Source organism: Rhinatrema bivittatum, chromosome 18, assembly GCF_901001135.1.
Source record: "Rhinatrema bivittatum chromosome 18, aRhiBiv1.1, whole genome shotgun sequence".
In the NCBI taxonomy this organism is placed as follows: domain Eukaryota; kingdom Metazoa; phylum Chordata; class Amphibia; order Gymnophiona; family Rhinatrematidae; genus Rhinatrema; species Rhinatrema bivittatum.
Window position 1 is genome coordinate 25,274,394 of NC_042632.1, and position 16,952 is coordinate 25,291,345.

A 16,952-nucleotide genomic window follows, 5' to 3' on the forward strand; every position below is an offset into this window, starting at 1 on the left:
GCCTACCTTCACGGGCAGACCCAATGGGCTGGTCGTGGACCACCCTCTCCCACTGCGTGCCCTACACAGCCCAAGGAGGCTGGTCACGGACCACACGGAGAGCGGGACAAGCGCAGGGAAGAATCCAGCCAAGGCAGAACTTCGACGATGGAGCCGATGTCATCCGAAGCTCCACAAAGGCTGGCAGGACAAGATGGGTCAGGAGCACAGGAACGAATTCCACCTGTAGGCCACTCCACACTCGGGAAAGACGTCATCCGAGGGACCAAGGCCTGACAGGACCAGAAGGCTCAGGAGTGCTGAAGACACAGGAGCATGACACCAAGAAACCAGGAACATCAGGAAGCGGGACGTCCAAAGACGAGACACCAGGACACCTGGACGGGGACCTCAGGTAATGAAGACATGGCATGACAAGACGAGATGAGAAGTCGAGATGAGGAGCTCCATGAAGAAGACAGAAGACCTGATGGAGCTCTGGCAGGCAGGAGTCTCCAGAGTGAAGTAACTCCGATGCAAGGCACAGAACAATGGCAAGACAAGCCCTTTTATAGGGCTACAGCAGGAAATAGTCCATAGGTGGGGCCCAGGGCATATCTGGCCATGGGCCCTTTAAATATAGAAGAGAGGTGCGGCCGCGTGCCTAGAGGAAGCAGGAAGAAATTGTGCAGGGCCGTGGACAGCGGTACTGCCTGACGTCAGCACGTAGAGAGCAGGGCTGGGCCAAGATGCAGGCCCCGATGATAGCAGCAGCTCCAGCTGCTGCAGGAGGCCCCGAGGTCAGCTCCACCCACCAATCCAGGCCGGGGCTTGCGACCTTCGGCCGCAAAGATCCCGGGGATGTCGGCGGCGGCTCCATGCCGCAAAGATGACAGAAAGTCCGCGGCTCCGGCTGCGGTGAAGAGGAGACCCAATGGGCGGCCTCCGGGCCGCAAGGAGAAGGCAAAGTCCGCGGCTCCAGCCATGTGGGAGGCCTGACAGCAGTGGCATCATGCCGCGAAGGGAGAGGCAACAAAAATGAGGTGAGCAGGGCCTGCTCGCAGGGATTAGCTCCGCGAGCAGGGTTCCTAACATTCTGTTCTGTAGGAAGCTGTCAATCACATCAGAACTGTACTATTGATACCCAAAGCATGACAATGAGAAAGCAAAATGTGATGGTTGACTAAGTCAAATGCACTAGATAAGTCAAGCAAAGTCAATAATACAGCCCTTCCCTTTTCTAATGAGAGTAGATCCACCATTCCCCTATTATGGTCTCGGAACTACAGCCCTTCCAAAATCCATACTTATTGAGTCTTTCCCTATTTGAAGACCACCTAGAGGCCCCCTCTAATGACCCCCTCCTCCCCATTCACACCCTAAACTGCCCCCATCCCTACTACCTACTTACACCACATGGGTATGATGACCAGTGATTAAAGTCTTGCTACAGGCACCTCCAGGCCTGCCTCATTACACACAGGTTCCCCCTCTGTTTCTAAATTAGGAACAGCTCCCATTCATGCTCCACTACTAGGAATGCCAACTGGGCAATTTCCCTGTTGGTGAAGTTTAACTGCCTGGCTGATGGCAGCATTGCAGAATAAGCCTGTCCTGGACAAACCAAAAGTTGTGCATCGCAGAAGTATTCACGTACATAGTTTACATGCAATATTGCATATAAAAGTAACAACCTCGCACAACATATAACAATGTTCACATGCAATGTGTGTTACAATTGCAAATGCATGATATAAAATACATGTGCATGAGTGTGCGAACCCATTTGCTTGTGTGCAATTATTTTAAAGATATTCTCCCTGTAAACAAATACTCACATTATTTGTTTTTCTTTCATTTCATTTCATTTTTTAAATGACACAAAACAGGAAATTGTGTTAAAATGTCCTATTTCATTTTAAATGAAAGTACATTCCTAGTGTGATCATCTTTAGGAGCACTGAGAGAATCCCCTGGCTCTTGCCTTTATGGTTATCCAAACGAAAGATATCTGCAGTAGAAAAAAATTCCCTATGGGCAGTGTATGTAATGAAACTCAGTAAGACACGTTCTCTTCTCAAACCGACATGTTGGATTCCAACTTTCTATCTCCCTTACTCTCTTTCCACACAGAAGAATATACAATAGTGTGCTGGTTCATAATTACTACTATCACATTTCTTTTGTACATGGCTCCATACTTGGGTAATCATAGGATCAATGATCTCTTGTTTAAGCTTGAATCATTTCCTGGCAATAATACAGTAAAAAATTAAAATATTTGCTTTCTAAAAGTATTGATCTGTCCATATGGACTAGCTACAGCATTTAGCTAATGGATGGCTGTTTCCAGAACTGGCAAAGTAAGGCACATAGGCATTCTTAGTGAATAACATAACTATATAAAGCATCAACGCTACTTAAACCTGTTTTAAATAATTCAGTTGGTAGTTAGAAGAAAAATTATTGAGCATCTCTAAGGTTATCTAAATTGGATGTCTCAGCATCATTCATTGAGCCTTGTCCAATGTTTCAATATGTCTGCAAAGATTACTTTAAAATGAGTGTGCCTTAGGGAGAATAGTATCAAAAATGAGTGTTCAAGCCCTAGCAGGAAGCAAAATATTTGCTCTGCAATTCACAAAGCCTCCATAGATCTCAATATGCTATTAATTCACATTTTTACTTAGGACTATCTCTCTTAACAGTCTTTTATTTTTGTACTTTTAAGCATCATTTTTTCATTTCAGATAAACCGCAGCACATCAAAATGGACATAGTGTTCCAAGAAGACTAGGAATTTAATTGCAATAATATGCATATTCTCCAAGCAGATGTGATAGGCAAATTACATGTTCTAAACTGATAAAGCTACTTTGTCTCATCATCTGTCTGGAAACATAACACTGATCATTTTGTTTTTGTTTGTTTTTCTTTTTTTTTTTTTGGAGGAGGAGTATATTGGTGACCAATAAGGTTGAGCTCTCTGGTGCAGAATTGGCTATTTATTAGTATTAAAAGAGTAACACAGTTCATTATAGCAAATATGCAAATAGTACATGCAGTCTTCCCAGTTTGTAGCTTAGGGTAATAACTGCTGCTCCATACAGGTTACACCTAAAGTTAACAGAGGTTATCATTTCTTCTTTTCCATCCTCTAGCCACTTGGGATCCTGTGTTATCCCATATCCTTTTAAATTCCTTTACTATTCCTGTCTTTACCACTTCTTCCTGGAGGGCATTCCAGGCCCCCACCACCCTTTCTGTGCAGAAATATTGCCTGACATTGTTCCTGATTCTACCCTCTCGGAGTCTTATAGCATGACCCCTAGTTCCATTGGAACATGTTTGATTTTTGTGAATCATTAATTCTTTTCAGGTATTTTGGAGTCTGTATCACATCTCCCCTGTCTCTCCTCTACTCCAGCTTATACTTATTTATGTTTTTCAGTCTCATCTCATGTCTTTTTATATAGACCCTACAGCATTTTTGTTGCCTTTCTCTGGATCGCTTCCATCCTGTTTATCCTTTTTGAGATATGGTCTTCATAACTGAATCCTCATCGAAGACCTGTACAGGGGCCTTATCACCTTTTTCCTGCATATTATGCTTTGCTCTATGCAGCCCAGAATCCCTCTGATCTTAATGATCATCATGTCACATTGCGTCACTGCCTTCAGATTGACAGACACTATCACCCTGAGGTGACAAGTTATCTGGCTGTAATTTAGCTGGATAGAAAAGGGATGTTTCACAGGTGCTCCTGGGAGGGGTTCAGTTATCCGGCTAACCTAGCTGAATATTGGGTATATGTGGCTAGGTTAGCCAGATAACGGGAGACCTGCTTCTGAGCAGGTCTAAAATGATCCAGTCTTGTGTGGCTGGATCATGTGCTACTTAAGCAGATAGCTTGAAAAGATATGTGGCTAAGCAGCCCTGTAGTTATCAAAACCAACGAAAGATTCAGAGGGCTAATCCGCTCCCTCTCCTCCCCTCGGGCTGTACTCACCTACCCCCCCCCCCCCCCCCCAAAGCTTTATAAAGACAAGACGGTGCCAGCATTGTATGCTGGCCCCATCCCGATTTTTTTATTTAAAAGCCTCAGGTTCCTTTCCTGCTCCCTCCCCCAGAGATAACTACCCCCCATCCTTCCAACCCTTCCGTCCCCTCTGATACCTTTTAGATCTGAGCCAGGAGCGAGGGACCCTCTACCCTGCTCCCAGTGCTGCTCTGACAGGGAGGCAGTCTAAGCTTCTTTAATTAAAAACTGGGACCGGGGTTAACCAGCTCATTATCCAGCCACACAAGTCCGGATAACTAAAAACCTACCCAGCTATATTCAAACATAGCTGTTTAGGTTTTTGTTATCTGGCTATATGTAGCCGGATAACTTTAGGCTGGTATATTTCTCCCGCTGAATATATGGGACATGTTATCTGGCTAACTGTAGACAGATATCTTGTCAATGAATTGGCCTACTGACTTTGGACCTCATTAATTGTATAATATTCTGTTGTATTTTTTGGCAGCATTCACTGGTCTCAAGAGTGAATGTTATTAATACCTAAGAAGGACTTACAGACCTGGCCATGGCACAGAAGCTTCAGCACAAGGGCATTCACAAAATATCAACTTATGTCTTTTCAACAAAAATATTCATTAGCAGCACAAAAAAGGTTTTTAACAATGAACAGGGAGCATCACACCACCCCTGCATAGTAGGACATGTTCATTTTTTGAATACTCTTGGTCACCACTAATCAATTGTTCCACTCTTCTCACTTTTTCCTGTTATTTTAGTACATATAAAATATTTAAATGGGGACCTTTTCTTAAATAAAGCAACAGCCCAGCATATCATGTTTCACTGATGCTGCTTCAGGGACTCCCTGTTGTATTGCCACAAATTGCTGCTCTTAAGTGTTTTTCTTTATACAGTCGGGATGAAAGCAAAAGTGGGAGACAGTAACGTCCATGTCACTATCCATAAAATGTTGATTTAAAGAAGCTGAAAATCGAACATTTCTAGCAAAACTTACTGCTTATCCTACAGCCACCATGTTTGAACAATGTCATGATGGCAGTCATTTAACTACATAAGGGTAGGAAGCATGAACTTTTTTGAAACATTATTTAAAGTGTTACACTCCATTCAATATGCATCATCACATTTAAAGGCAGTCTCGTGTAAATATATATGAGCAAGAGTATGAAAGAACATGTGCTGTCTTTTAAGAAGAAAACTTGTTTAAAGAAATGTACTCCATTCAATTTCAGAATTAAACCCACCAGGGCCACTTGAGATGACATCAAGGGTTCATGTCACTGTATCTGGTGCCCTCTTTTGGAGCTTTAGAGTGTTATTCTCCCTCTTGCTGCTGCTTTGCTGCTCTCACTGTGTCTTGGAGAACTCCTGCCAGTTCTGGCACCCCTTTGCGGAGCCTTAGGCTATACACATATGCAGTCTATTTGCCCTGGTGGGTTTAATTCTGAAATTGAATGGAGTACATTACTTTAAACAAGTTTTCTTCTTAAAAGACAGCACATGTTCTTTCATACATATCTGCAGATACCCAAAAATTTTTAATGATGTAAGGACTTCAAACCTTTTCCATTGGAAAGAAAACAATAGAACTAGGGGTCACAAAATGAAACTCCAGGGAGGACAACTCAGAACCAATGTCTGGAAATATTTCTTCACGGAGAGGGTGGTGGAGGTCAAGAATGCCCTTCCGGAGGAGGTGGTGAAGTGAAAACAGTTAAACAATTCAAAAGGGCATGGGGTAAACACTGCAGATCTCTAATGGCTAGAGGACAGAAATGAGATAAGCTTGCAGGGGAGTAACTTGCTGGTATGGTGGTTACTACCCTTAGCAGAAGGCATGGAGTTTGCTGCCTGCTTAGATGGCAAGGGGAAAAGAGGAAATGGATTCAGACAACAGAGAGCCTAGACTTCCATGGTCTGGAAAACTGATACGCAGACTTAAGGGAAAAAGCACAGACTGCTTCTATGGCCAATTCCTAAAGGAAATGAAGAACGTGCATGGGGATAACTTGCTGGTATGGCAGTTACTACCCTTAACCAATAAACCTTGATACTTTTGCTGCAACTCAATCATTACTCTCGACTTCAATGGTAGGGGGAAAAGGGGAATTAGATTCAGACAGCAGCTGAGGACTTCAATACTTACAGTCTGGGGAACTGATAAACATTGGAGAAACCTGCACAGAGCAGCAGTTACTACCCTTAACAGAAGGCATGGGATTACTACACCTAACCAATAAGCCTTGATGCTTTTGACGCAACTGTAACATCACTCTCTGCTTCAAAGGAGGGTGGTGGAGGGAAAGAGAAATTTGGATTCAGAGACAATCAACATGAGCCATGACTTTTTTTTTTTTTTAATAGTCTTGGGTATGATGCACAGATATTGGGGAAAAAAGCACTTGACTGCTTCTACAGCTAAGTCCATAAGCAATGTATATCAAGCAGCACTAACTACTACATGGAGGTAACCTGCATGGCAGATGCTACCATGGGAGGCTTGCTGGGCAGACCATTGGTCCTTTTCTGCTGTCATTTCTATGTTTGTTTCTATGTTCTTTGGGACCCTAAAAGGTACTTGTGACCTGGATTGGCCAGTGTCAGAGACAGGATGCTGGGCTTAATGGACCTTTGGTCTGACCCAGTACAGCATTTCTTATGTTCCTATGGGGAGCAGGGCTTCTCAATAACACTGTTAGGGAGGCTCAAATGGAAATGGATTATGCTTCACTGGGTGAAAAACTTTCAGGTCAATACAGTAAAGTGCGGCCGTGGTTACCCTGCTCCTAACCCGCTTTCTACTCACTTTTCGGCTGCGTTAGTCCAGCCCGCGATACACAATCCCCTTTAACCCATTCTTACTGCCTCTTTAAATCACCGGGTAACCCCTTCCGCCTGCGGCATGTATATTAGATGTAAACGATCGAATTAGCTATTCCCTCCCATACAGTAACGCGTGCCCCGACTATCACTTTTTTAACCTGCCATTTTGCCGCGCATTTAACCTGCTAACTTACCGCCTACCCTTACCCCTGCATTAGAGGCAGGGGTAAGGGTAGGCGGAAAACTTTCCCCCAGCCCCCGCTCACCTGCCCTGGCCGCGTCCATGGGTGCTGGTCTCCGGGGCAGCCCCAGTCCTCTCCCCTCCTCCCGAAGCAACGAAAATGGAAAATATCGAAAAAGCAAAAAAAAAAAAGTAGCAACGAAGTGGACGGTTCTCCTACGCTCAGGATTGCCAGTCCTCTCTCCCCTCCTCCCGAAGCAAGGTGCGTAAAGCAGCCTTGCTTCGGGAGGAGGGGAGAGAGGACTGGCAGTGTAAAGCAATGAAGCGACTTACTCTTCTTGCAGCCCCCCTCCGGAGACGGACATCGGCAGAGATGGACCACGGCTCCCCTGCCTCCCGGAGGCAGCTGCTGGCGAAGATGGATGCCTGCATGGGTGAAAGCGGCCCCCTGTGCGTGCAATTGGGTCGCTCAAGGCGTGACGTCATGACGTTTGGCATCACGGCATGTGACGTCATGTCTTGAGCGGCCCAATTGCACGCACAGGGGCCGCTTTCGCCCGTGCAGGCATCCATCCTCGCGGGCAGCTGCCTCCGGGAGGCAGGGGAGGGAGCCGCGGTCCGTCTCCACCGATGTCCGTCTCCGGAGGGGGGCTGCAAGAAGAGTAAGTCGCTTTGTTGCTTTACACTGCCAGTCCTCTCTCCCGTCCTCCAGAAGCAAGGCTGCTTTACGCGCCTTGCTTCGGGAGGAGGGGAGAGAGGACTGGCAATCCCGAGCGTAGAAGAACCATCCACTTCCTGGTACATGTCATTTCAAATGACATTTGAAATGACAGATACCAGCGTGTCTGTGAAGCGTTAGGCCAGCGCACCCAGGATACTGTATAGCGCTCTATACAGTAAAATGGGTTGCGCGGGCCTAACGCTTCACGGACGCTTCTTGGATGCAGCTTGCATTTGCAAGCTATTTAAATACAGTATCGAGCGGTAGGTGAGCCGGACTGTGCGTGCGGCAACCGCGGGTGCGCCCGGCACTAACGCAGCTCTTCCTACCACTCCTTACTGTATCGGTCTGTTTGAGTGGGCCATCCTTTTTTTGGGCAAGGGGATTTTGGTGACAGGCAGCGTTGGAGGGGGGAGGGGAAGGTTGAATGTGGGGCCACGTTGCCTCTTCAGCAATCTTGGAAGATGAGCCTTGCGAGTCTGCCGATGCTTTCAGAAAAAAATTAGTCATCTCTTTTTCAAATGATTAACATGGGCAGCAAACCTTTTCAATATTAATGAGCTATTTGCAAACATTTGATTACATTTGGTCAATATTTGTTTGAGATATTGTGCTCACCTGAGATTTGCTGATAGCACATGATAATGTAAATTTAATGTTCATTAAACAGTGAATTTGGTGATAATGCACATTGATGCCTTATCATAGCTGTTACAGGTCGATACAGTAAAGTGTGCTCCGTCGGAGCGCACTGTCAGCCTGCTCTGGACGCGTGTTTTCCCTTACCCCTTAGTAAGGAGAGGAAAACACGCGGCCCACCCGCGGCACCTAATAGCGCCCTCAACATGCAAATGCATGTTGATGGCCCTATTAGGTATGCGCGCGGGATCCAGTAAGTAAAATGTGCAGCCAAGCCGCACATTTTACTCTAAGAAATTAGCGCCGACCCAAAGGTCGGCGCTAATTTCTTCCGGCGCCAGGAAAGTGCACAGAAAAGCAGTAAAAACTGCTTTTCTGTGCACCCTCCGACTTAATATCATAGCGATATTAAGTCGGAGGTCCCCAAAAGTAAAAAAAAATTAAAAAAAAAAAAATTAAAAAATTTGAATTCGGCCCGCGGCTGTCGGGCCGAAAACCGGACGCTCAATTTTGCCGGCGTCCGGTTTCCAAGCCCGTGGCTGTCAGCGGGCTCGAGAACCGACGCCGGCAAAATTGAGCGTCGGCTGTCAAACCTGCTGACAGCCGCCGCTCCAGGCCAAAAGGAGGCGCTAGGGACGCACTAGTGTCTTAGCGCCTCCTTTTCCCCGTTTTTCCTGCGTCAACTCATTTAAATACTGAATCGCCCGCACCGGCGAAGGGCTGGTGCGCGCGCCGGGAGAGCGGGCGTTCGTCCGCTCTCCCGCGGTCTTACAGTATCGACCTGCTAGTAGGCTCCAAAGCTAGTTTACAAACCTATGTTAGCCCTAGATGCCTAAAGTTTGTTTACTTTTTTGCTTTGATTTACTTAATTATAAATTAGAGCAAGACTACCTTGTTTCCAGTATTAGGTATTCAGAGAGCATGGGAGATATAGAAAATTTTTAACAGCAACAATCTTTATATAGTTTCACAAATCTAATTACAAAGCTCCATGAGATAAAAGGATTCTACAAAGGGGATTTGCTTTGTTTTAATGAACTCCTTGATAATTAAATTTAAAAGTGATTGATTTTAAATACTTTTGCAAACCCCATTCCAAAGTCAAATACTCAAAGCCATGGCCTTTCCTTTGTAGTCCTATTCTGTGTGATCTAGATACATCAGCTGAATAAGGAAGCCCCTATAGGAGTTTGTGCCCATAGCAACAAGATCACTGCTGCCAATATTTGTGGAATGAAGTGCTGACACAGGAGAAGGTGCTAAGTGAAGGCTTGCTTCACTAATGAGATGGCAAAAGTCATCCCTTTCTTAACTTTGCTGAGGGTTTTAAACAGAAAAAAGTACTGGTATCTATAATGAAACTGTAACCCATCCTTTTAGGATGAATCAGACATCAAAGCAATGTCCTCTTCCAAAGCGTCCGATATTCTTACTCTGAACAGTTTACTGCTTATCATGTGTATATTGGTCCAGCAGGAGTGAGAGACAGAAAATAATAAAAAAAACATTGTGATGTAACAATTGACAATCACAAGTGATTTCTCTGGAGATAAGACACTAGTATAGAAAACTCATTTTAACTTAAAATTAAAGGTACATTTGTATTTAAAAAAAATAACCACTCATGAATAAACAGATTTGAAATTCTATTTTAAGATTATTTTAAGTGATTAGGTATTTAAAGGGAATTTATATTTAAGACAATAAACCTGAAATAATTTACAAACCTCACCTTTTCCCTTATCTACTCAAATATCTTCAAAGAGTATTTCTTAGGGATCTTAGCACCTTCTATTATACTTTTAAAGATGCATAACTCTCCTTTCTTTTACAGGCTTTGTATTCAGAAGGTGCTAGTTTGATTTTTTTTTTTTATTTTACCTTGCAGGTTTCAAAATTTACTCAAGACATGAAACAGGTAATTGCAGATCTATTTTAAATTTTTATATTAAATATTAAATATCCATTAACAATTAGAGGGTCAATTTTCAAAATGGGTTTAGGCTCCTAACTTTTGGAGTTAGGCTACTAAATCAGCCCTTTTGAAAATTTACTAGGGCTAAATCCCTAAATATAGGTGCCTTGTGAAACTAGGTGCCTAACTTCAGGCTTCTAAAAAGTGGGTGGCTACAGGGCTGGAGTTAGGGTGGGGAAAATGTTTGGTGTTTAGTTTTGATTTTCAGAACTAGGCACCTAATTTAGGAAGAAAATGAATAGCATGCCTAAATTTAGGAGCCTAAGTTTTAGACTCTTATTATTATATGAATTTTAAGCTAAAAATGAAGGCTCCTTTATTTGGTTGAAAATAATTGTATGACTTAGGCGCTCAACCTAAATGTAGGGGCTCAGCAATTTTTCTGAATATCTGCCTTTAGGTTCTTTCCTTAAAATGTATTTTCCTTATATATTTCAAGAGTCAGCTATGCACAGTACAGGAAAGTAACTGTGTTCTAACTGCATTTTATAGATATTTGAAAGGATAATCCTATATTGTTTGAAAGACGAGAGAAATAATTGTCAGTATATGACTTTCTGTATGTTACTTTCTCTATTTATCCTTCTGATGCTTAAGACTTATGGTTCAGAACCTTGGATATCTTGGTGCACTTTGGTCCTGGTTGATGTCCTGATCCAGTCAACCAACTACTCTCCTCTGTACCTACTAACCTAAGCTTTAGAAACTCAACAAAACAATCTAACTATTTTTTGCATGTTTTATTCTGGGAATCTATATCCGTGTTTACGTATCTGTCTGTAACAGGGCGGACAGCCAGGAAGGTATGGAAAACATAAGGGATCTAGTGATGCTCATGGAATGGTTTAAGGTCTGGCAGCTAAGATTTAATGCTAAAAAAAAAAATGCTGAGTAATATACCTAGGATGCAAGAATTGAAGGGAAAGGTACAGTATTGGAGATTATACTCTTCTGAGCACAAAGGAAGAGCGCGTTTTAGGGGTAATTGTATCCGGTGATCTTAAGATGGCCAAACAGATGGATAAAGCGATGGCTGTATAGGGAGAGGAAAGATCATGTTCTAGTGAAACTGTTTTGAAGAAGCATTTTTTTTTAAAATATAGTCTTGTCTTTGCCCAGCCCACAAACCCTAGTGATCTATCTTTGTTATTATTAGGGAAGCCATTAGGCAAACTTACATTTTATTCCTAAAATTTCTCTTTGAGTCTTAAAACTTTAGGTTTTCCAAATTATTTTTCCATACTTTCTTCTGACTTTTTAAATCAGAAAACTCTTCTTAGAGATTCTCAGTCATTTTATATGCAGATTTTCCATGTAGCTGGCATAGAGACAAGTCACATGAACATGCTGTGTCAATGTGTATACATTTTAAGAATGTCTGACTGTAAACTTTCAGGTTTATAATTCATTGAAGTCAGTTTATTTTATTGTTAGTCTCTGTTCAATCAGATAATATAGGGAGCCCGGACAAACATACTAACTTCATAGAGTGCCCTTTAGTCCTTCTATTATCCGGGATCAAATAGGCCACAGCTTTATTTATATAACAACCAGGTACCCAAGCCCATCAGAAGCAGGAAATCTATAGCCCACACAGTGAACACCTAGAATTCAGCAAGGCCTTTGTCCCAGTTCTGCATAGAAGACTTATAAATAAAGTGTGCACCCTTGGTATGGATCCTAAACTGACTAGGTTAGAACCTGGCTTAGTGGGACGCAGCATAGGGTAGTGGTACATGGAGTTTTCTCTGAGGAAGTGGTTGCTACTAGTGGTGGGCCTCAGGGATTAGTCCTTGGACCAATTCTTTTTAACATTTTTGGGAGCAACATAATTGTTGGGAAAGGTTTGTCTTTTTGCTGATGATACCAAAATCTGTAACAGAGTGGACAGCCAGGAAGGTGTGGAAAACATGAGGGATCTAGTGATGCTCATGGAATGGTTTAAGGTCTGGCAGCTAAGATTTAATGCTAAAAAAAAAATGCTGAGTAATATACCTAGGATGCAAAAACTGAAGGGAAAGGTACAGTATTAGAGGTTAAATTCTTCTGAGCACAAAGGAAGAGGGAGATTTGGGGTTAATTGTATCCGGTGATCCTAAGATGGCCAAACAGATGGATAAAGCGATGGCTGTAGAGGGAGAGGAAAGGTCAGCAGAAAAAAGGAGGTAATATTGCCCCTGTATAGATCCTATTAAGATTCATGGCTCATGGGTCAGCCCTGTGAGCTGCTGCACTTACCTCTGATGCCACCATGACCATGCAAGCCCCAGCTCTTATGACGGCTCCAACACCACTCTCCTCCGGCATGCTCTGGCTCCTTCCTGTGGCTTCCTTAGGCGTGGCATGGGACCGTAAAGGACCAGCATCGGGAAAAGTCCTGTAGCACACCCTTGGATGACATCACCAGCTCCACTTTATATAAGCACTCCTTGAACCTTCCTGCTTTGCCTCAGCAACAGGTCTCCTGCCAGTGCGTGTTGCAGGAATACTGGAATACTGTAGCAACTTCCAGCCTTAACTTGTCCAATTTTGCCTCACCCTGCCTTCCTTGTCTTGCTTGCCCTGTCCTTCCATCTCATCCAATTTCTTCAGTGTGTCTTTATTTACCCTGGCCAGATCTTGACCTCTTTCTTGGACCTGACCATGATTGCCTGTCACCTAGACCTGATCATCTTTGTTATCCACCTGCCTCTGACCTTGGCCTATCTCCAACTCCATTAGCCTGCTGTCTTCCCTGACCCTGGTCTGCCAGTGGTCTTTTGTTCTGTTCACTGCCTTAGTCCTGGATTCATTATTCCTTGCAGAATGATGAATCCTGGGGCAAAGGGAGGGAGCGGGCCTGCGAAAGCCCACAGCCTTTGCACCATGGCAGTGCCCCGGCTGCCGGCTTTCGCACTGAATAGCGCCACCGTGAAAGGTGGTGCTATTCGGCGTGCTACTGCCAACGATAATGTTAGTAACATTATCGCCGGCAGCAAAGTCACTGCCGACTCTGCCCCTCCCTGCCCCAACTCCGCCCTTCCTCACCCCGACTCCTCCCCTCCCCCTAATTTGCATTCTATCACATGCAAAAAGGCCCTTTTCGCATGCGATAGAGGTTTATTGCACGCGATATGGCCATATTGCGTGTGATAAGCCTTTGATAAATGACCCCCTTAGGGACCTGCCTAAGACCTGCTGGCCAAGAGAACCCAAGGGCTCAACCTGAACGGGAAGTGGCTGGTATAGGTGAGCTACAGACTGTCCCACTACAGGATGTGTTCTCCAGCTGCCGGCAAAGACTTTGTAGGTTTGGCTACAAGGCTGCATCAACAAGACTGCAACACAAAGGGCTCACACATTCATTACCCTTCACAGATCCCTGATGAGATCTTACTTGGAATAATGTGTGCAGTTCTGGAGATCACACCTTCAAAAGTATCTAAATAGGATGGAGACAGTCCAGAGAGTGGCTACTATAATGGTCAATGGTCTGTGTTCTAAAGTATTTGAGGATAGACTTAAAGATCTAAACATGTATACCCTAAAGGAAAGGGAAGATATGATATAGATATGCAAATATCTCAAATGTTTCCATACAGAGGGGTTAGCCTTTTTCAATGGAAAGGAGGTTCTAGAAAAAGGGGGTCATGCGATGAGGTTGAAAGGGGTAGACTCAGGAGTAATCTTAAGAAATATTTCTTTACAGAGAAGGTAGTGGATGTGTGGAACATCCTCCCAGTGAGTGGTGGTGACAAAACAGTATCTGAATTCAAGAAAACCTATAGGGGGATATCTAAGGAAGTGGTGAGAATTATGCTAAATTAATTGGATGGATGGGCAGATTAGATGGGCCATAGAGTCTTTTTCTGCTGTCATATTTCTCTGTTTCCATGTTTCTAAATAAGAACATAATGGCAAGCAACATTAGTACTGGGATATTTGTGTGTCATGTTTTCCCATCATTTTTATGTGAAATTTCTTTATGAACTATATATACTAATAAGGCTATGCATGTGAAGGCCCCTTATATTGATTGACCCAGTTTGTATCCCATGCATAGGGAAAATGTATTCTTTAGTAAGAATTGAATGGAACTCATTTCTTTTAAATGGGTAGGCACCGTATCAGAGGTAGTGGAACATTTTGGTCTTAAGGCTTTGGTGTCATTTTTGCAGTCAGTAGTAGAAACTTCAAAACAAAGTGATCACCAGTGCTATTCAGTGACAGTAGTGCATCCATGGGACCTTGAATGTAAAGAAATGTCAGCACAAAAGTATGATGTGATATAAAAAAAAAACCCACACAGAACATGATGCCAGGTGAGGATCATAAAATCTATCTAGTCTGCCAATATAATCGTATTGCCATGGGACTCAGTTTTTTTTTCTGTCTTTCCATTCAGTCTTTTACAATTGAGGATCATCTATGCTTATCTCATATCTCTCTTGCCCTGAGCTGCCACACTAGCAAATGGCATTGTCAGACCAGAATGATACCATTTTGCATAGAAAACAATTTGCAATTGCACTAGCCCTGGTCTACTGGTGCCATTTACAATAGTGATAGCTGTGGGGATGAAATGATACCTGTTGAGAAAATTTTCAACGAGAATAAGGGGTATGGTGGAGGGCCTGGGAGTATGTGTGTGTGGGGTGGGGGGGGGGGGGGTTCTTGGCTACAGACCTGACATTAGCTTTAGTTTTTGCTTCATTTAAAAAAAATTTAATTTGTTGTTTTATCTATTTTAAAGAAATGAAACAAAATAATAAAAAAAAAAGAAACAAAAAACTAAAACTAAGAAAAGTATCTATGCATAATCCTAGTACCTGACCTGCAAGATAATTTGAACCTGACCTGTGTACATTCTGACATGGACTACTTGACTTGTTTGAGATTACTTTAAACTAGGGATATGCAGAGACAAAAATTTCATTTTGGTTTGTTTATTCATTTCACAAGTCACAATCATTCATTTGGTTCATTTCAGATGAAAACATTTTTTTTTTCATATATTTTTTGTTTTTTCAAATCATTTCTAATGAAATTTATGGGGGAAACCTCTTCAGAAGGAGGATGGCACTCCAACACCAGACTGTATCAACATGGCACCAGAAGTAGCATGAATAGCCCAAGGAACTGTAATGAGATACACAACAATAGCAGTGACAGGAGTTCTCCAAGGTACCAGGAGAGGGACAAGCATCAGAAAGATTGGCCAGAAAACGCCAAGGCTCCCAGAGAAGTGAAGGGCACCAACAACAGTGGGATGAAACCCCAAGGCAGCAAAAAGGTGCTTTATGAAGGCACCATGAAGGGGGAACAGAAGACCAAAGGTGACAGGAAAAACTCCAAGACACTGATTAGCGGGTCAGAGAGGCAGAAAGAGTAGCCTGGAAACCCCAAAACACCTTGGGAGGCACAAAACAGCCACCCACAGTAGCAAGAATACCCCATCTCCAAATGAGGGGCAAAATGCACCAAAAAAATTAGTACAAAACCCTAGGCAGGGAGAAGATAGAGGGAAATCCCTGGATGAGGCTTGATATAGTATCCATGTGGCATCATTTGGGGAAGGGGCTGGTGATTCCAGGCTTGGAGTTGGTCTTCCCCTTTGATGTGGTATAATCTAGCCTTGTCGTCGTTATCTGCTTCCTCAGCCTCCTCACTGGAGGCTAAGATGCTACTGAATTAGAGGCCCCAAATTCTCTTCTATCATTAGCTTTCAATATCCTATGATTCAAGGAATGGAGGATATTGATTCCTCTGAATTAGTTTTTGCAAATATATTGCCTCTATTACCAGAGTATTAATCATTGAGGAGTATTGTATTGGTTTAGGTGCTACAGTTCTGCTGCCCCTGTCCTTGTCCCTAACCCCATAGATATGCGTTGCACATCAATAAACTATATTATTTTTATTTCATCATAGACAATCACTTTATTTTTGCTGTAATAAAGAAAGATCATAGCAAATATAAACACTGGGGACTTCATAATTTAATTTAATAGAAAACATATTCTGCAAGAACATTTATTTTAAAATTTAACTTTTTTTTTTTTTTTTTAATAAATTAACTCCTGTCCAGACAGTTTTGCTGGTCTGGTTTGGGATTTTAGTATCTCCAAACTCAGTTTCAGCACAAGCTGTCAACATTCCAAGCTGCTTGTAACTATCAGTAAAGTCATATTCATGGCAACCTGAATGCCTGGTGCCAAGCTGACAAAAAAAAATACAGTGTAAAGCGAATGGTGTCATTACACTAAATTAGTGCTATGCCCATACAGCTCTTTAAATACTGAAAGTGCTTACACCAAAATAAATGCTACCAAAATCATTATTGGTCTCCTCAACCTGTAAAAAGGGATTGTTAAGGAATTTAACCCATCTCAGCCCAGTATACAGTCACTCCTTGGAACTATTTTTCTTTGACAGTAGGAGGAAGGATTTACAATAGAATAAAAACTGGTACAGTGAGAGAATTCTGTGAGAGAGGCAGTTTTGATTTGAGCAGAAGGATTTCTCCTACCTCTTTCACAGAGACTGCTTGAATTGCTCAAAAGTACAGTTCAAAGGGAATGAAAACACATAAAATAGAGAAGCAGGAAT